Source organism: Aedes albopictus, chromosome 1, assembly GCF_035046485.1.
Source record: "Aedes albopictus strain Foshan chromosome 1, AalbF5, whole genome shotgun sequence".
NCBI lineage: Eukaryota > Metazoa > Arthropoda > Insecta > Diptera > Culicidae > Aedes > Aedes albopictus.
In genome coordinates, this window is record NC_085136.1 from 213,072,974 (window position 1) to 213,092,715 (window position 19,742).

The window sequence follows — 19,742 nt, forward strand, 5'->3', positions numbered from 1 at the left end:
TAGAAGCTCTATGTTAAACCTAACAAAATTTGTAAACTCATCAATCTTAGATCACCCTAAGTAGGGGAACCAACATATTTTGGACACAGCAACGCGCCAATATTTTTTGGACACTTACGGCAAAAACAAATGACAGTGTCCAAAATATATTGGCGTAACGCTGTGTCCAAAATACGTTGATTCCCCTATAATATGTAAATGTGTAAGAGATGAGAGAGATAAGAGCAGAAGGCAGGGTCACACACAGATGACCACTATCCGTAGGTAGCCGAGCGATCGATGCCATCGATGGTCTCCCAGATAGGCAATAAAGTTAGTTCAATCCAACCTACCGAGTATTATGGTTGTGAATATACAGCGTGCGTATTAAACTAAAATCGAAGTTCTATCATTCCAAGTCCGAAAGTAGTGCTTATCCGCGACTTTAGTTACAAAATGGGAAAGCAGATTCCGTGAAGAATTCGATAACCGCCGCGCTGTGATAGTGCTAAACTCATGCTCTAGGATAGAACAAGGATAGCAACGAAGAAAGTGTTCCCCCTGAAAGCCACACAGTGAGCCTTGTGATTGCCGTTTTATTGCGGCGGAGAAACCCCTTCGGTCCAGCAACGTACAGCTAACTGGCTCGTACAAGAAAGTTGTTCATTTTGACTTAATAAACAACTATTTTTTATACGTCAAAATTCCACGGTCTACTGTTTTTGAATTATTGTATGTAAACTAGATTTTTTTTTGAAAATCACGTGATTTATGGTCTGTTTCGGCCTGGGCAGTCTTGGAAAACAGCAAAAACGGATTTGCCTTTTTATCTAAAACCCATTTTGATGCAATATGTAGTATGAAATATTTTTTATGCAATTCAGTATCATAATTTATATTTTTTATAACTCATTTTGGTATAATAATGGCCAGTTTTTCCGAACTGGTTCATTATGCAACTGAAATGAGTTGCATAATGAAAAATAGTTGTATAATGTTCATAATGCAACTCAAATGAGTTGCATTATGAACATTATGCAACTCAAATGGGTTGCATTATGAAAAATTCATTGCATAAAATTTTGTATGGAACTCGTTGCAAAACTCGATTTTTTCAGCATTCTTTGTATTTATCCAACTCGGCAAGCCTCGTTGGATAAATGTACGACACGTGCTGAAAAAATCAACTTTTTGCAACTCGTTACATAAATAACTATTATTGTTTATACTTTTATGTTACATAGTAGGTCATGAAAATGTACTCGAGCTTTGAACCAGCGTATCTCCTGTATAGCTTTCACATTCACGCCGGACATTCTGGAGCTCACGAGCCAGGCGCCCAACACGTGTGGGTTCATTTAAAGTTCAGGCCTTCCAAGATCTGACTTTCCAATCGTTGTCCTTAACCGTAGTGTGGCCAGCAAAAAAAAACACCCGTAGAAGGCCGGCAGGGTATCCGGGTACCCCCGAAATGGACATGATCATATCTCAGCGATTTTTCCACCGATTTTAAAATTCAAATTCAACGATTTTGCCTCATTCAACTCAGAAGCTCATAATCTATCGAGATCGTATTTGGTTGGACCGGCCCGATCACCATAGGTACTGGAAAATCCGGATTTCCGGATCCATGTTTTTATACAACACAATATACGGGATTTTCGGTAGGTTAGTAGCAATTTCGGTACCAAGCATCGTAAAATAGGTTTGGCATATTGTATCTGACCGGCCTGGAATCATAAAACGTGTTGACTTTGAAACTGTGATTTCGGAACACGCTTGCCGTGAGGCCATGGTTGACCATAAACACTTTAAGGTATCCTAGCCTTAACAATGTGGGTTTCAATATGACATAAGGACATGCTCCCAAAAATATGGATTTTCCGAAACCAACGGTGATTAGATCGGTCTAACCAAATATTTTCCCGATAGATGATGAGTTTCTGAGTTGAATGAGCTAAAAATTTCCAAAATCGATGAAAAATTGACGGAGATATGATCATTTCAATTTCGTGGGTACCCGGGTACCCTGCCGGCCTTCCACGTAATAAAAAAATGCAGGAGCCCCTCCCTCTGCCCCTCCTCACTTTAAAATTCGGTCAACCCCATTAATAGATGTATGTTCACGAGTTCTAAGATCTAACAGAGTTTCAACATCCTAGTCTCAATAACCATTAAAATATCGAGATTCGAAATTGAAAAAGGTACCCGGGTACCCTGCCGGCCACATAAGTGTTAATTCGTTGTCGAGTCTGTGCAGATTAGTGGGAGTCAAATTATAAAATCAGTTAAATTAACTGGTAAAAATGGTATATTCATATGTTCATAACCCAACCGTGACAGAGTTTGCTTTTCACCTTTTCACAGAGAAACAGACGTCACACTCACATTGCTTCCCATCGATCACCTTTTTAACGGTTGATTTAAATATTCAGTAGTAGGTCGATTGACCACCCTTGGCGCTGATATCGGTTTTGCTCCTGTTTGACGTTTCCTCACTACCGGTGGCCCGGACAATCACATTACGCTTAGCATTGGGCGATTATGTTTTCGTGACGATGTTTTTTTAACCGTTATGTGTCCGACAAATTTTTTGCATTTTTCTACACCGTGCTTTTCAAATGGGCGCTGGGTACCCGGGTACCCTGTCGGCCACATAAGGGTTAATTAAATTTGTTCTAAGTGTTACGTCTGTTTCTCTGTGGTTCTATGGTCACTTCCAAAATTATTATCTGAGGGCTTTGCCAATGAGCCATTTTACGAGACGTTTCGGATCAGCTGATCGCTCATTTCATGAATGAAAATTTGACAGGAGGTTGCGCCCAAGCCCGTGAGTGTTAATATCAATATCAACACTGTTGTCATTTCGTAAAATAGACTATTGATGCTCTTCTATACAAAATAACCGACCTTAAAGGCGCTGCCATAAACCACGTACTCATGTTTGACCATGTTTTCCAGACTCCCCTCTCGTAGACTTTTGTTCATATAAAACTTTCGAAGTAGTTTGGACCTTTGGCCAGACACCTCTCCTCTTCGAAGAGTCTCCGTAGTTTAAGGACAAGCCAAAATCAAACCCTTCACCATTGACATAGTGTTCCAACTATACCCGTGCATTTACCACATCATTTGTATGGGCCTTATACATATAGTTAATGTATTCCAAAAACACAGATACGCCCTCGGAGACGGCTTCAATACATTTCCCAGCTCTAATTATGACTTTTCATCTGATTTTATGCTGTGTGGGACCAGAACGTGCATTCCTGTTCTGAACAATAATAACCTCCTAAACGGGGGTTGCCGCCTGTGACCTTTTTTCTCGCATATTTCACGCTCATATACACGAACACTCTTCTGGTCCAGATCTGCAAATGCAATGTGATATATAGAAGGTGTGGAGGAAGTTCCTGTAAGCTTGTGTTAGTAGATTGTTTATGTAAACAACTTCGAAGGAGAAGGTTAGTGACGTCATAACGGCTCATCGGCGAGAAAAATCAAACAACAATTGGTTTCCGTTGAAAATTTTATGCACATTTACTGTATCACGAAATGGAAATCACATAGGTAAAATATATCTACAAGGGAATGGCTCTCCTCGTGAGGTGAATCTTTCTTTTGGGGTTTAATGTTGAATCATAATTATCAAATTACAGAGTATCCACCATATAGGACATTCGTCGCGTCAACTTACTTTTCCGTTAGCATTTCTACGTTATTTCTACGCATCGATGTACACAAGCCGTTTTAAATAATTCGTTTTGAAGTGAATGGTTGCATCAGCCTACAATAAGCGAAACGTTATAAGTATTAAATAAGTAATTTACCTGTAGAATTACCCTATGAAGATTTTCCACTAACTCTCTGTAGTGTCTCACGTATCTCCATTTTCATGTTGTCGTTTGAACAACAACGCTTAGGTCGCCCTTAGAAACCACAGCAGAGCAACACGCTCAAGAGAATTGACACACAGTTGTATATAATTTATTGTGTGACTAAACATATGTGACATCATATTTCAAATAATGTTTAAAGTTTCAACAGCTCAAAATAGTGATTAGACACAAGATGAAGCTGAAATTTAATTAGAAGTTATTCCATGAATGTTTAACGCCATTTATTTGGCTTTTATACTTCGACTTGCTTTTTCGAAATCTTGTGTGTTGTATGAGTTGATGTTTTTAAGGGTGTAGCTGCCCTCGCACGAATTCAAAAACAAACCGTATGACGTCAGCTGTTTTTCGATGCGGTGGGTTGCTATGTGAACTCAAATTCGGTGCACTAACACATATACACCGCTGTGTAATACACGAAATGATCCCCTCACCTCCAGTATAGAACACATTGCTGCAAATGTTCCACAAGCGCGCCGCCATCTAATAAACCTACTTATAGCGCCAGTCACACGATGCATATATTGATCAATAGTTGGCCGTTTTATGGAAACATTGAAGGTATGATATTGTTCAAAAATAGATTGATATCAATCATTCAACTTTTCCCCTATCTTCCGTTTGATCAACCACGCAGCAATATTTCCCCTCCATAGCGCATTTTACTTCAAGTTTCTCTTCAATATTTCCCCACCTCCAAAAATTTTACATCAATCCTCTCGAAGATTGCTCAAACCATGGGTCAAATTATTCCATGGATCAATTGATTGGTTCAATATTTTCCCTCCAGATCAACCTATCATCCTTTCAATGCAGCAGCGCGTGATCGAGAGCATCATCATTGCCGTGTTGCCATACATATATTTTTTTTAAAGTTAAATAAACAGCTATTGAAATGTATAATACATACAAAAAAGAAAACTGAATTCAGATGTAATAAATCATCGAACAAAAGAAACAATGTATGCAGAAGTATTTTCCCCAAGATTTTTTATTTAAATGTAATGAATCCAACGATTACAATGCATTAGTGGTAATAAACAGTTCACAACTTTTTTTATGTAATCTTATAAGTCGGTTGGTGTCCCACCGAACTTTGCTAAAAAAATTACTGGTGCTTTGCCGGTCTCTAACACCAGTTAATTAATAATTCGTGGAGCGGACCTGGTGTGATGGTTAAATCACGTGACTATCACGCCGATGACCTGGGATCGAATACCACTCCCGACAAATTTACAAAGTGTGAGTTCTTCCTTCGTAAGGGAAATAAAGCGTGGGTCCCGAGATGAACTAGCCTAATGCTAAAAATCTCGTTAATACTGATTAAAAATTAATTCATAGTTTGCAAATTATGGTGGCTTACTTGCGTTGCCCCTTCTGACAAAAAACACCCTTCAGTAGTAATTTTGTGTAATGTCGAAATATAAAGGTAATTCAGCAAGACGGCGCTGAAGGTATTTAAAGTCCCATCCCATGGGCTGTCCAAAAATATTTCGTAATAAAAAATATGTATAATATGTTTGAATGTGTAAAAATGGTAAAGCTTAGAAGAAGAAACAATGTTTTCCATTCACATTTATTAAAAAAAAAAAACAAAACAAAATTTGACAGAAATGCATTGTATACATTATCTTCCGCATTGGGTTTGGTAGGACTGAAAATCAACCACCACCAATCAATAAAAGGCTTTGCTTTGCTAGCTGTGCACGTATGCTACATTTTTTTCCTCTTTATGCATTAACTTCTCTCCCTTCTCTCATACTGCCGGGAGATTTTCTCTCTGTTCAAAACTCGGCTAGACCCATTTCTCTGGAAAGGGGCAATGTCGAAGATATTTGATTGATACTTGGTTTGATCTTCGTGATTTCATCAATAATCCTTGAGAAAGAAATAATTAGGGGAGACTGAGGAGACTTGATCCCTGGGGAGACTTGTTCCCCCCATATTTGCTCGGAATCAAAAACATTTTTCTTCTAGCATAATTTTTCCAAAACTACTCCTGGACATACGACTATGTTTTGGCTACTAGTGATTTCGATTGTACATTGCATTATTTTTTAACGGCTGATGGTTTGTTTTCAGTCCTTCAGAAATCTTTTAGGCGATTCCAAAAAATCTCAATAACTTTGTGAAAATTGAACCAAATCCTATCAAAATTTTACAGCACATAGTTTAAATAAAATATTTTCAAACTTATTTATCCAAATAAGGCTGTTGTTAAGATATTTTAAATTATTCAGCTTAGTATGCACAACAGTGACATGGGGAGACTTGATCCCTCGAGGATTACACACACATTATACATGTGAAAAATAAAATTCTATTCGGAAGCATCTATTTACTTGGAATTATAGTCTGTTCAACGATAAAATGTGTCGGATAATTATAACTTTAGTACAAACCAAGAAAAGGGGGATCAAGTCTCCCCATTTTGAAAATACGGCATATCCTTAAAAATTTAAGGAAATATTACAATTTCAAACACTCCATATTCATCGAAAATACAAGATAACTCGAAAAGAAAATGAATAGGAAGACTCTGGAATTATTGTCCCTTAAAATAAACCATGTGCTCGAAGGGGGATCAAGTGTCACCCATTTTTGAAAAATATATCATAAGACATGCCTCCATAAAAACACAGTTTTGAAAACTTTAACAATAATTTAAAGGCCTTCTGTTGTGTATTAACTTGCAATAGATGTTTACCTGCCATTTTGTACGGAAATCGGATCTAGTTTTGTGTTTTTTCTTAAAGTTTCAGGTAAATTAAGAAAAAGGGATCAAGTCTCCCCAGTCTCCCCTATTGATGAAATGATGGTAAAGGAAACAAGAAAGCGCTGCCAAATAAATATTTTCAAGTTCAAGTAAGTTGCGCATCGTAAATTTTCATTACATTATTTAGGAATAATGTTTAATATTTAACATTGGTTTATCATGTTTTATATCACATCTTTTATTTCCACTAACGCATATGCGGTTTGCTAGTGCCTTTAGTATAAATGCTAGAACTATATAGGGAAACTCAGTATATTTTCGACAGATTTGTTCTCTTCGTCATGGGGTGTCATCTAAAGTCTGGTAAACCTCAACTTGGCGTCACATCTTTGCCAATCAAAGTGTTTCAAGCTATTCGGACGACAAAAACCCCTTATGGCATGGCAAAGAGAGAAAAACTGCCAAAAATACCCAAAGCCACTCTCAGGACATATAATTTAATTATCGTTCAGTTACCAATCTAGCTATAGAGAAACCTATATTAATAATTGTTCGCTCCCAACGCGAAGACCCATTTAGAATTTGTCCTCATCTCCCCAACCAAACTAACCTCGAGTCGCCGCGAGTAATTTACGGCTTCAACCCCACTAACAACCACCCTATCATCCTTACACACACCACGTCGTTTGTGTGCCTGTCCCACCGACCGAGCGACAACGTGATCGAGCATGCACGAGGATCGACTGACCAACCAATCACGCCTGAACGGCATGTCCTTATGTGCTAGCAGCTGACGACGCCCGAACCATCGTACCATAGCCTATGTACGGAATATTCCACCATCACCACAACGCAGCGCATGCAAGGAAATTTCCTTCCCCAAGGCAGTTTCTACCCAGCCTTTGAAGAGTGCGCGCGCAACAAGAAAACAGTCTTCATTCAACCACAGAACTGTACACACCGAAGAGAAGAAATATAGCTAGTGTCGATTCCTAAATTCTCGCTTCACGGGAAATGAGGAATTGACCCGGAAACCCCGGAACATTCGGAGAATGAACGGAGTAAGAAAAACTACACAACTTGCGTGTTTGGTGTTCAACAAATTCTAACCTTTTTATTTTGTCTTTTTCTCTACAAAGAATCATGGTTGGTCAATTTGAGAAAGTAGGATTATTTTCTTCGAGAATTATAGTTGGCCAATTCTACAATGTTGACTTATTTTCTCTACCGTGTGGCGTAGTAACTTACATTTTCTCCCCCTCGTTTTTAGACCGACGTCATACTAACATACAAACTACTCAATCTAAACCTTCAATAACTGCCAACTTCGTTACAGGTCGACGCAGTGTAGTATTCTGGGTCCGCACATCTGCATAGCGCACAAGACCATCGTCCCCGGTATACACTTTCACAACTCGTCCCAAAGGCCATTCTCCTCGAGGAACTTTCGGATCGGCCATTTTTACCACAGCTAGTTAAGTAGTTTTAGTGTACAACCGTCTTTTCCTCCCCAGTGGAAGCCACAGCCTTTCCGAAGGCTAAGTTCCCTTCCTTCCCATCGAGCTACCGGTCCTATGCTGTTCCTCCGACGGAACAATAATAACGGATAAAGCAAACATTTTAAATTATAGACGAATCAAACAAATCAATATGGCATTAACCTCTTATCAGCCTTTGTTTTCTAAACCTATTTTGCTTTACATATTTACTATGACTTTAGCAAAAATCAAAACTTGTTCGAACCTAACTGTTAATAATTGGGTTGTTTAGTGAATTAAATATTCCCTTTTTCTTTAGCCTAATCGAAAGAGCTCATTTTTCTGAGTATAACGTGATTTTATTGCGTTCCGATTCCTTTGTTTTGATGGTTAAATAAACAAAACAGTTTTAATTTCCGTGGATAGAATGACAGTTCAATCGATAAAGTGACAGTTCGCCCCGAACAAAAAAAAAATCCCCATACAAACTTAAAATGAATTTAAAAAATAGTTCCCGGGCACCTAAAATGATGAAATTTTGGATTTCGACTAATTTTTGGACGGAGATTCCGATTATGCAATAATCTAGATACCCCTAAAGAACCCAATTATTGTTTAAGCTCCATTTTGTATGAAATATTTTGATTCAAGGGGCTGTCCATTAATTACGTAAGGGTTTATAGGGGGAGGGGGGGTTTGAGAAATCTTACGCGCCATACAAAAATATTTGGCTTTCCATACAAAAAATCTTACAAGGGAGGAGGGGGTGTAGAAAAATCGCAAAATTTCCCTTACGTAATTAATGGACAGCCCCCAACGATAGAAGTTCATATCTTGTGTTAGAAATTAAGAAACATTAACCTTCTCAAGACATTAGGAAAAATAACATGATGAATTAGTAAATAGATCCACTATTTAACAATTCATCATGCTAATCGGAGAGATTGGGTTCAATAGATATGAGTTTATGAAAAAAATCGAATATGGCGTGGTAAATGACCAAAACTATCAAAAAAATATTTTTTCATAATCATTATTGGAATTGAATAAGCAAGCGAAATATCGAAATTTTCACTTTTCTAATGATCAAGTCTTTATTTTATTTACAAAGCAAAAACGTGACAATTTATTTCTAGAAATTTGCTTTCAAAGCATTCTATAAAATTCAATTGAACTGGCCACCATGAACGCCGTGAACCGCGCGCTGAACATTGGTGAATTGCTATCTCTTTCGCTCAATCTGCTGACTCTTTTGCACTGCTGGATTGATCGAATCAAACAAGTCGAGAGGAAAGTTTGACGAACTTGGATGATCTTGATGGTTTGGTCAAACTGGATGATAGTGGTGGTTTCGGAAGGGAAGTATTGAGGATAATATCATATTATGATCACCAACCTCAATCCTCGCTTTTGCAGGTTGGTCAGTATTTACATCAAGATTCAACATTATCATCCATGTTTTCCTCAATAAAAATGCATGCAATACATTTAGCAATATTTCCATCAAATTGTGTTTCTTGATGAAGTTGAAGGAAAGATTGAACCTCTTGGTTGAATCAACTTATTGATAAGTGTAAATGGCACTTATGATACTGTGCTCTTGGGGGTACGTTTTTTTTCCTGGCGATGGCACACAAACTAGAGATAACGAGTCCGCTACAGCATCCCAAAGTAGGAACCCCAGCTGTGGCCAGTGTTGTTTTTCTTTTGCTTCAACATGTTTTATATGACACCAGCAGGCGTTTTGCGAAAGGGGAGGCAACAAATATGGGGCGGACAATAAAGGCGAAAAGCCAGGAAGAGGAGAATTTCGACTACGTGGGTATTTAAATTTTCTTTCTTAGAACTCTGAAGATATGATTGAGTGTTTGAGTGTAAACAAAAATTCGTTATTTTTTGTCTTAAAATGTAGATTTTCATCATAGAACAAACTTAAAAAAAGGAATCGCGTTTATCGCAAAACATATTACTCACAGCGCTTATTGAATCCATACATTTCAAACAGAAACGATAATACATGTTAGAAGAAGAACGTGGAGTCGCTGCTGCCACTTTACAGGGTTTATCCGGCATTCTTACAATATGCCCTGCCGATCGTATTCTTCCGGCTTTGGCCTCCTTCTGGATACTGGGTTTGCCGTAGAGTTCATCGAGCTTGTGGTTCATCCTTCTCCACCACGAATCATTTTCCTGCACACCGCCAAAGTTCAGCCCTAGCAAGCATCGCTCGAAAACTCCGGTTCTCCTCGAACATGGTCCATGTCTCGTGGCGGTAGAGTACCGCCGGTCTTATTAGTGTTTTATATATGATGAATTTGATTCGGGGGCTAATCCTTAGACCGCAGTTTCTTCTGGAGCCCGTAGTAGTAGGCACGACTTCCACTGATGATGCGCCTTCGAATTTCACGAATCATATTGTTCTCATATGCCGCTTATACACAAACTGCCTGCTTCATAACATGAAATTAGAACGAAAAGAGTGTGCGACAGCAGTAATCAAAAAAGCATGCAGGAGGGCTTGCTTCCACTGTGCTGTTTCCTCAGCAATGTAATTAAAATCGCTCGCTTGTACCACCGTATTTATTTGATAATACAAGTCGTCTTATTTTTCAGCATATCGTAGATATGCCTCAATTTGCCTCATTATAACAAACGAAACAGCGATTAAGCCCGAATCCAAGAGGTACGAAGTCGTTGGTTATGGAATTAAGCCTCCAGCTAGCGCTTCCTGGAAATAACCGTAGAGTACCCGGAGCTCTTGCGAGTACAATTTTTCCCCGGTCGGTTGTGTATGATAAAAGGTTATCTTTTTTCTTGACTTTGATGAGGGTTTTCCCGGTTGTTGCTGTTCTCTCACGTGTGCCGCTGCAACTGACGTATGAAAATTATGCTTTGAGCAGCTGTGTACTACACAATGCCTTGCCGCCGGTGTTGTTGGTGTACCATATTGCCTTAGGTGAAGAGAACAAGTTCTATTCGCCTATTGGGTAATAAATTTCGCAATAAAAATATTCAATTTGTTTATGATATGAATAAGTAGCTATCTTTAGTTAACCTTCCTGAAAATTTTTATGAGATCGGTACACTTAATTCGGATAAGTGCATACTTACCATGTTAGATATCAGGCTCTTCTCGAGGATGACATGTTTTTCTTTATGTGGGAAAAAGTTCAGTTTGTTTGGCATATCTTACGTGTGACGGTAGCTTTGTGCTTTGTGTGGCAGTTTTTGGGATTTACTCTAAAGAATAAATATGACAAGGTGTTACGAAATTTGTTAAAAAAACATCACTATGGGACAATCCATTTGTGACTAAAGAACCTAACTTCTTAAAATATTTATTACTAACATTGAAACCCTGTAATTCATCTATATCACAAAAAAAAAACTTTCATTTCAGGTATCACACATCCACGTCACACCACCTACGCTGATTGAAAGACCATGCACACATTCCGGCGTGAATCCACGAAAGTTACTGTACGAAATGTGGGTGAATTCAGCAAGAATGTGTCACTACGGAAAACCAAAGGACAGTACTGGCGTGACTTCGTGACTGGGATTTTTCATGCCTTCTCTTACGAGGGGTGAGTATCTACTAGGTAGGTACACCGGAACGCTCTGCCGCACCGCAAACGATACTACGAGCTCTGTGAGGAATTTGCTTCGCATGCATTTGTTTCTGCGATGACAGTGCCAGAATACCGCAGTGTCTTTTCCATTGCCACCAGCACCGTTGACTGCTTGTGGGAGCAATTTATGGCTCCAGCAGATTCCGATTCTTAACGTCCCCTCGCTCGATCTCACTCGCCGGCAAAGAAAGTAATTTCTCCCGTCCGGCCGGAGTAGGTACGTACCAAAGCCAACCGCAGTCATCCATCCTTTGTACTGGGTTGTGCGGTACTATGCAACATATCAGAGGTCCTTAAGCCTTTCGGGATTGCGTTCCTTTTTGTAAGCACGTTGAAGCGATGAGTTATTTATGCAACGGGTTGCAAAAAATTTTTTTTTACGGCACGAGCCGTACATTCATCTAAAGAGCCTTGCCAATTAACTAGGATATGTGTGCCATCAGTAATCTCACGCTCTCATATTCATCCTATTCGAAAACAAGCTCTAAAAAACAGCACCGACTGATTCCGTTCTTTTTGTTTTCATGGGTGCTCACTTCTAACAAAAAATACAAAAATAAAAAACAAAACAAACAGCGCTTCAAGCCTTTGTTTTTCGTAGGATGAAAATGGGAGCCACATGCTCAATCAGGGAACCAATACCTTAGATAACTATAATTGATGTAAAGCTCAGCTTGATTAGTTAACATTGTAACGTAACGTTAATTTAGGTGGCCCAGCATGATGTCGATCAGTCATGAGGCCGACCTCAACACTTTTCAATAGAAGATATTGTTAGAAGCACTATGTTAAATGAATAGAAAAAATAAAAAAAATAAACAACTACATACGTTCAATATCATTAAGACAAGACATAATCAACAATACAGGAGATAGACAAAATGATCGTGACAGGCAAAATTTTTACTATTCAAAAGATGTTCAACTAGCTGTAACTTTTCGAAAAGTGCATCAAATATTCTCAAATTTTTACTGTAAGTTCATCAACTAGTTCTGTATCGGTGGCCCAAATTTGAAAAATATCGGGACTTTTTCCACGACGTTATAAAGATTCCTGAAAAAGGTAAAATTATCCGATAGCCAACTTTGAGCTGTTATATCTCCGGGCTCAATGAACCGAATGCAATGAAATTTTGACCATTTATGACTTATATAATGAGCTATGATAAACCTTTGACTTAACGTAAAATTATTAACACGGAAGAAAATTATAACGATTAGACTATTTTTCTAATAAAACACCAAATCATCAAAAACTTCAACATCGTTTCTAAATATGGGATGCAAATTATAGTACTTTTAATTTCCCTCTAATTGACTTATACATAAATGTGTTTTGAAGGAAAGTAACAGCATAGCCGCCTATAAGTTCAAAAAGTAATGGAATGCATATTACAAATAGATCAATTTACTAAAAAATAGAGAAAAAAATAAAATGGCTATAACTTTTTCTCTTGTTTAAAATTTCAAGTTAAGTCAAATGTTTTTCAGAGTTCATTATGTAAGTCATGAATGGTCAAAATTTTATTGGAATCGGTTCATTAAATCCAGAGATAGGGTATATGTACCATTCCTTGGCCTAATTTGCAAGCCACCTTGACCATTTTGACCATAACTCATGAATTAATAGCACTAGAAATAATATGTTGACCCTATTGCACACTCTAGGCAATGCATGTTTCACCAACTGGAAGTAAACTAATGTAAATATTCAAGAATTTACTTAATTAAGTTGAAAAGTCGATGCGATGGTATGCAACGTTGGTCTATGGTACAAAAATTGGCCTATTAGTGGATACAACGTTGGCCTATCGCTTTCCCTGCACTAGAACCACTTATTATCTCAATTTTAAATATTTCTGCTGAAGTAATATCTCCGTTTGTTCACCAATCTTACTTTTAAACTACATTTTCTAAGCCAAATTTTCAAAAAAATATAAATAAATCACTTAAACTTAAGTTCTTTCTTAATTTAGTAACGAAAACAACGCTACCCTATTATTGTGTTATATTTTTACAGTCACCGCACACAAAATCTTTCTTCCTGTTCGTTCTTTCTGGTTCTCACGCAAGCAATGTTGTTGACGTCACTTTATCGTTGTTGTTGACGTCATTTTACTGATGGGCCAAGATTTGGGTACATAGTGAAAAAAAATGTCCTCAATATTCGGCCCACATTAAATTTATAAAATGGTTATTATTCGTTGAAAACAAATATACATGTTCAAAATAGCGTCTTTGACCGTTGCATCAAATGTTCAGTCATTGAAAAGTCAATTCGAAATGTTCCAGAATCATGCCATTTATGATCATGTGTATAGACTACCCACTAAGCCGAAGAATCATGGCGTCTACAAAAGCTAAACAAAGTGACATTTTCATTTAATGTTAATGCTCCAAAGTGCTAAAATTGAAACGAAAAGTTACAGTTGTTTGTCGCATAGCTTTTCCGATATCCAGTTATGCGTGTTTGTTTGAGTTTTTGGTTTACGTTGAGATAGGCCGAACGAGGGGACTATACCAACGAAGCATCCCGATACCCTAAACAGCTCATAGATGGCTATAGGATAATTTTACCTTTTTCAAGAATCCTCGGTCGCGCCCAATGCTCGTCAAGTCACGCTCCACCTGGTCCGCCCATCGTGCTCTCTGCGCTCCACGCCTTCTTGTGCCAACCGGATCAGTTGCAAACACCAGCTTTGCAGGGTTGTTATCCGGCATTCTTGCAACATGCCCTGCCCACCGTATCCTTCCGGCTTTGGCCACCATCTGGATGCTTTGTTCGCCGTACATCCCGTCACTTACACCAAAAATCATCCAGATACTACGACACGACTATCCCTCCATAATAATATGCCCACGGAGCGTGCACACGATAAGGGATCTCTACACACGCATTAAGTACCCGATACCCATGGATCACCACCACAACGTGGTGTATCGAATACAGTGCGGAAACTGCGACAAATGCTACATCGGTATGACCGGCAACCTGCTGAAGAAGAGATTGTCGGGCCATCGGAGCAATCTCAACCAACTGGAGAACCTATTAGAATCAGGCCGTACAGGCAGATAAACCAGTGAGAGCACTCAGAGAAAAAACAGCTCTCTTGGCCTACTGCATCGACCACGATCATAGGTTCATCTACGTACGAGACAACATGAAATAGTCGATCGTACGTACAAGAGAAACATTCTCCCGATTCTAGAGATGATACACATAAGCAACGATTCCATCAACAAACGGACAGATACAGATAGACTTAGCAGTACGCTCTCTGGACTAATACACAGAATTAACACAGTCATGACAAAAAAACACTAATGGACAAAATAACATGAACACCAACCACCCATCCGACCCCACCTAAACCATAACACAGATCAGTTACCAAACAGTCTACCGAAGCAGTGAGTGAACTTGATCTTCAACGGTAATTTTCTCGTTTTTGATTAGTATATTTTTGACTATATTACTCAACATAATTAAATTTTCAAACAATAGTGATGCGACGAACAAAAATAGGACAATTTTATGTAGAAATTAAACACACAATGACAAAAAACAGAACTCTAGTAAGTAAATGACACACAGATAGAAATGTAAAATTAAACTTATTATATAAACCATTTTAGTGATCCCAAGAAGCAGGCAAAATACATTGCGCCGAAACGTCGGAAAATAGATAACCTCTGTTTCCTTTTGATTTTGAGAGACTGCAAGCCAAACCATATTTGATAGAAAACTTTACAATCGATAAATCAAGATTACATGTGATTTCATCCTTACCAGCTGCTTTGTTGGTTTGGAGCTGGTGAATGGCATCCTTAACTTCCCTCAGCGTGGGAGTTGGTTCATTTTCGTCCTCCGCTGCACTGGCGTCGTCGTTTCCTCCCGTGCCTACGTTCTCCACGCCGTTCAGGTGCTGATCGAAGTGCTGCTTCCACCTTTCGATCACCTCATGTCCGTCCGTCAAGAGGCCTCTGTCTTTATCCCCGCATATTTCGGCTCGCGGCACGAAGCCGTTGCGGGATGGGTTGAGCTTCTGATAGAACTTTCGTGTTTCTTGGGAACGGCACAGCAGTTCCATTTCTTCACACTCCGCTTCTTCCAGGCGGCGCTTTTTCTCCCGAAAGAGGCGGGTCTGCTGTTTCCGCTTCTGTTTGTAACGTTCCACGTTCTGTCGAGTCCCTTGCTGCAGCATTACCGCCCTCGCTGCGTTCTTCTTCTCCAAAACCGTTCTGCACTCTTCGTCGAACCATTCGTTCCGTCGATTCCGTTCCACGTACCCGATGGTGCTCTTGGCTGCGTCGTTGTTGGCTGCTTTCACTGTACTCCAGCAGTCCGCTAGAGGGGCCTCATCGAGCTCGCCCTCGTCTGGCAACGCGGCCTCGACATTCTGCGCGTATGCTGAGGCGACATCCGGTTGATTTAGTCACTCTAGGTTGTACCGTGGCGGTCGGTGATACCGTACATTGTTGATGACGGAGAGTTTTGGGTGCAGTTTGACCATCACCAGAGTGCTCGGAGTCGATGTTGGCGCCACGATAGGTCCTGACGTCGATAATGTCGGAGAAGTGCCGTCCGTCAATCAGAACGTGGTTGATTTGAGATTCCGTCTGCTGCGGTGATCTCCAGGTGTGACGATATGGGAGGCTTTGTTGGAAAAAGGTTCTACGTATGGCCATATTTTTAGAGGCGGCGAAATCAATGAGTCGTAGGCCGTTTTTGTTCGTCTGCTGGTGGGCGCTGAAATTATCAATCATCGGTCTACCTGAGCGTTTAAATCTCCTATGGAGCTGTTCATAAACCACGTAGACCAAAATTTGGTCATCTCAGAACAACCACCCCCCCCCCTCCCCCATCGTAGACTTTTGTCCATACAAAATTTTTGAAATTTGTGTGGAGCGTAGACTTTGGCCAGACCCCCTCCCCCCAAAAAGTCTACGTGGTTTATACACGGCCCCTATGATGATCTTGACGTCGTGGCTTGGACAGCGATCGTACTCGCGTTCGAGCTGCGCGTAAAATGCGTCCTTGTCATCATCAGTACTTCCGGAGTATGGGCTGTGCACGTTTATTATGCTGAAGTTGAAGAATTGGCCCTTGACCTGCACATTCTTTCGTCGATCGGCCACCAACCGATCACCCGCCTCTGCATATCACCCATAACGATGAAAGCTGTTCCCAGCTCGCGTGTGTTGCCGCAGCTCTGGTAGATGGTATGATTATCTTTAAACGTTCGCACCATGGATCCTCTTCAACACACCTCCTGTAGCGCTACGATGCCACCAGTTCCACGTACCGAGCTTCCAATCGCAAGTCCCTTTTCGTCGCTGTGGTCGTCGCCATTGGTATCGGTTCGCATTCTTCTCTTGTTGATTTTCCGGTGCTAGTCTTTTTTACGGCTGGCTCGCAGGGCCTGACACCAACCCACTAACCCAGGGAGCTGGGCTTACCTTCCCGGAAGCTACGGGTTCTGCATTGGCATTTCCTCCAACTACAGTGCAAAATAGCTAGGCTCAAGCGCCAGTCTTCGCCGGGGGTGGTGTTTTTAATGGGCGCCCAGGAGATAATATTTTACCTGAGCTTCCACCCCCAAATCGAACCCGCCGTCTCCGGATTAGCGATCCATAGCCTTAACCACTAGGCGAACTAGAGACCCGGGGTTATCTACTAGGCCGTTACACTGAAGGTGCTCCATCCGCCGAAAGTTTGCCATTCACTCTACTATGTTGCGTGCGCAGCTTGGGAGTGCTATAGGACGGTAGCTACAGGTACTGTTTGCAGGTCTGGACTTCTTGGGTATCGGTACTACGGAGTTGTGTTTCCAATCCTCCTAGTGTGCCGGTAGTCTATTCTTGGTTGATCAACTCATGTTGCTTACTTTTTTCGCTGCTAAGTTAGGTGCCTTAACATAGGATACCCTAGTTCGTCGGGGTCTGTTTGACTTTTCCTTGAATTTACTCATGGCGTAGTCGATCTTTGTCATAGTTGAACAATTTCCCTGAGTCGGGGGTAGTCGGGAAATTAATTATACTAAGCTGAGAGTTGGGATGGCGCTTTAAAAAGCCTAGTGGCTATTTATCTAAGGCGGATATGCCATAAAAATGTTCCGCAAAAGTGTCTGCGATTATCTGTGGGGATTGTTTGTCCTGAAGGCTAAGGCTATCTGCGCTGTCCAGGAGGTCCCTGTTTGGAGTCGTGGTTGTGTTTTGGGACTCACAACCAGGACCTAGGGTCCAGGGTACCCATCAAATTCATGATAACACTGAGTCAACAATTTACTCCATAATACTCGGCCTGCACCTGCAACTCTCCAATGTTGGCCACCTGGTCCACTCATCATGCTCTCTGCGCTCCACGCTTTCTTGTGTCATCATCTAATTTGCAGTGTTTTGTCCGGCATTCAGATAACATCCCTGCCCAATGCCCATGTGCTGCAAGCTCGTAGCATATCGTAGTTCAAATTAGTCCAACCGTTAGCAACCAACCGAGATAGACGAATGCATCTACCAGCTCTAAAATACCCCCGTCTATCGTAACATTGCTGTCATAGCTTTTTTTGTTAAGCTCAGTTCCACCTACGGTTAAGCACTTTGTTGTAGCCGCATTCACCATCAGTCCGGCTTTTGTTGCTTCACCTTTAAGACGAGTGTACATTTCTGCTACCGTTCAAAACAGACTAATTTGGTGGATTTTGTGAAGATCATGTCCCCGGTTGATGAGCTCGGCTAATCGCATTACATTATTCAGGGCGAAGTTGAATAACTAGTTGGCAGGACAGTCCATCATCTCATCGTAGTCCCTGCTGACGAGATTCGAATTAATTGGACATTTCACCCGAAATCCTTGCCCAGTTTTGTACACCGTACAGAATTGCTTTTATCAGTCTAGTAAGCTTCTCGGCAAATCCGCTGTAGTCCATGATTTTCCATGGCGCTGTGCGGTCAATACTGTCGTATACCGCCTTGGAATCGATGAACAGGCGATGCGTTGGGACCTTGCCATATCGTGGAGAATCTGGTCCGTATTCTACCGGCCGTCGATGAAACCGGCTTGATAATTTCTCACGAACTCATATACTTTAAGTAATATTTGACATGTCTTCCTCATCCCCTGAATATATTGATAATTTTCTCCTCATTAGTTTTTTTCGGGTAAGTTCATCCGGGATCAATCATACATATAAGATTGGAAACCCGTGCTATCTGCTGTGTGGGGCACATTGTCGCTCATGGTGCCGGCGTGGTGCGCACAAACCACAGCGACTGAAAAATTCCTCCCAACGACAATTTTCACAACTTTCCCGGTTGGATTGTCTCTCAACTAGTTATCACACAATTACCGGACTAAATTTGGTAGCAACTTATTTTCTGTCTCTGCAGTAATCCGGAAACAGTGTAAAACCATGCCGTGTGCTGGTTGGCGGCGATGGCAATGGCGATGGTGGATTTGGGATTTCCCAAAATGCAGAGGCAGAATGGACAACAGCCACTGTATAACTATTTGCATGTCCGCGCCATTCCACTCCAAACGGGGTCCAATTTTCGCAACCGAACGATGCAGAAAAGGATAACGCTACTTTTAAAAGTTCCAAATGTATCGTGGATAGCTGGGCAAAAAGATTTTAATGCTAGTTTCATAGTTTTCAACCTACTTCCGGCTTCCGCCGGTTAGGTGAGGGAAATCTCTCAGCGGACTGTTGTGACCATGAGTGGTGTCAGGGATAATTTGCGGAGTTGTGGAAACACAGAAATATAATAAATTGCAATATTATTTGGAATTAAAAAAAAAAACTCTGAAAATGGATAAGCGAAAATCTACACGAGATTTTAAATACTCCTTCTTCAGCTTCTTGTTTTTGGTTAATTATTCCAACCAGTTGACTTCACTTGAACCTTGGATTCAGTTGGTTTCCTAGGACATTAAGATGTGTAAGTTTTGACCACTAGCCTGAAACTTGGGCACCTAGGAGAAAATATTTGTATTATGTTCAACACCATCAGTTTTTATACATTTTGAAATTTTCTAACTTTTGTT

The 19,742-nt window shown here is 40.4% G+C and overlaps 1 protein-coding gene across 1 annotated transcript in view; it reads left to right on the forward strand.

Annotated features, from left to right (window-relative positions):
* Positions 1–12,068, forward strand: part of LOC109412460 (zinc finger protein 37) — an 82,606-nt gene extending 70,538 nt beyond the window's left edge. The window contains exon 6 of the mRNA XM_029867084.2: positions 11,467–12,068. The gene's annotated coding sequence lies outside the window, so the exon portion shown is untranslated. The remainder of the gene's footprint in view (positions 1–11,466) is intronic.
* The last annotated feature ends 7,674 nt before the right edge of the window (positions 12,069–19,742 follow it).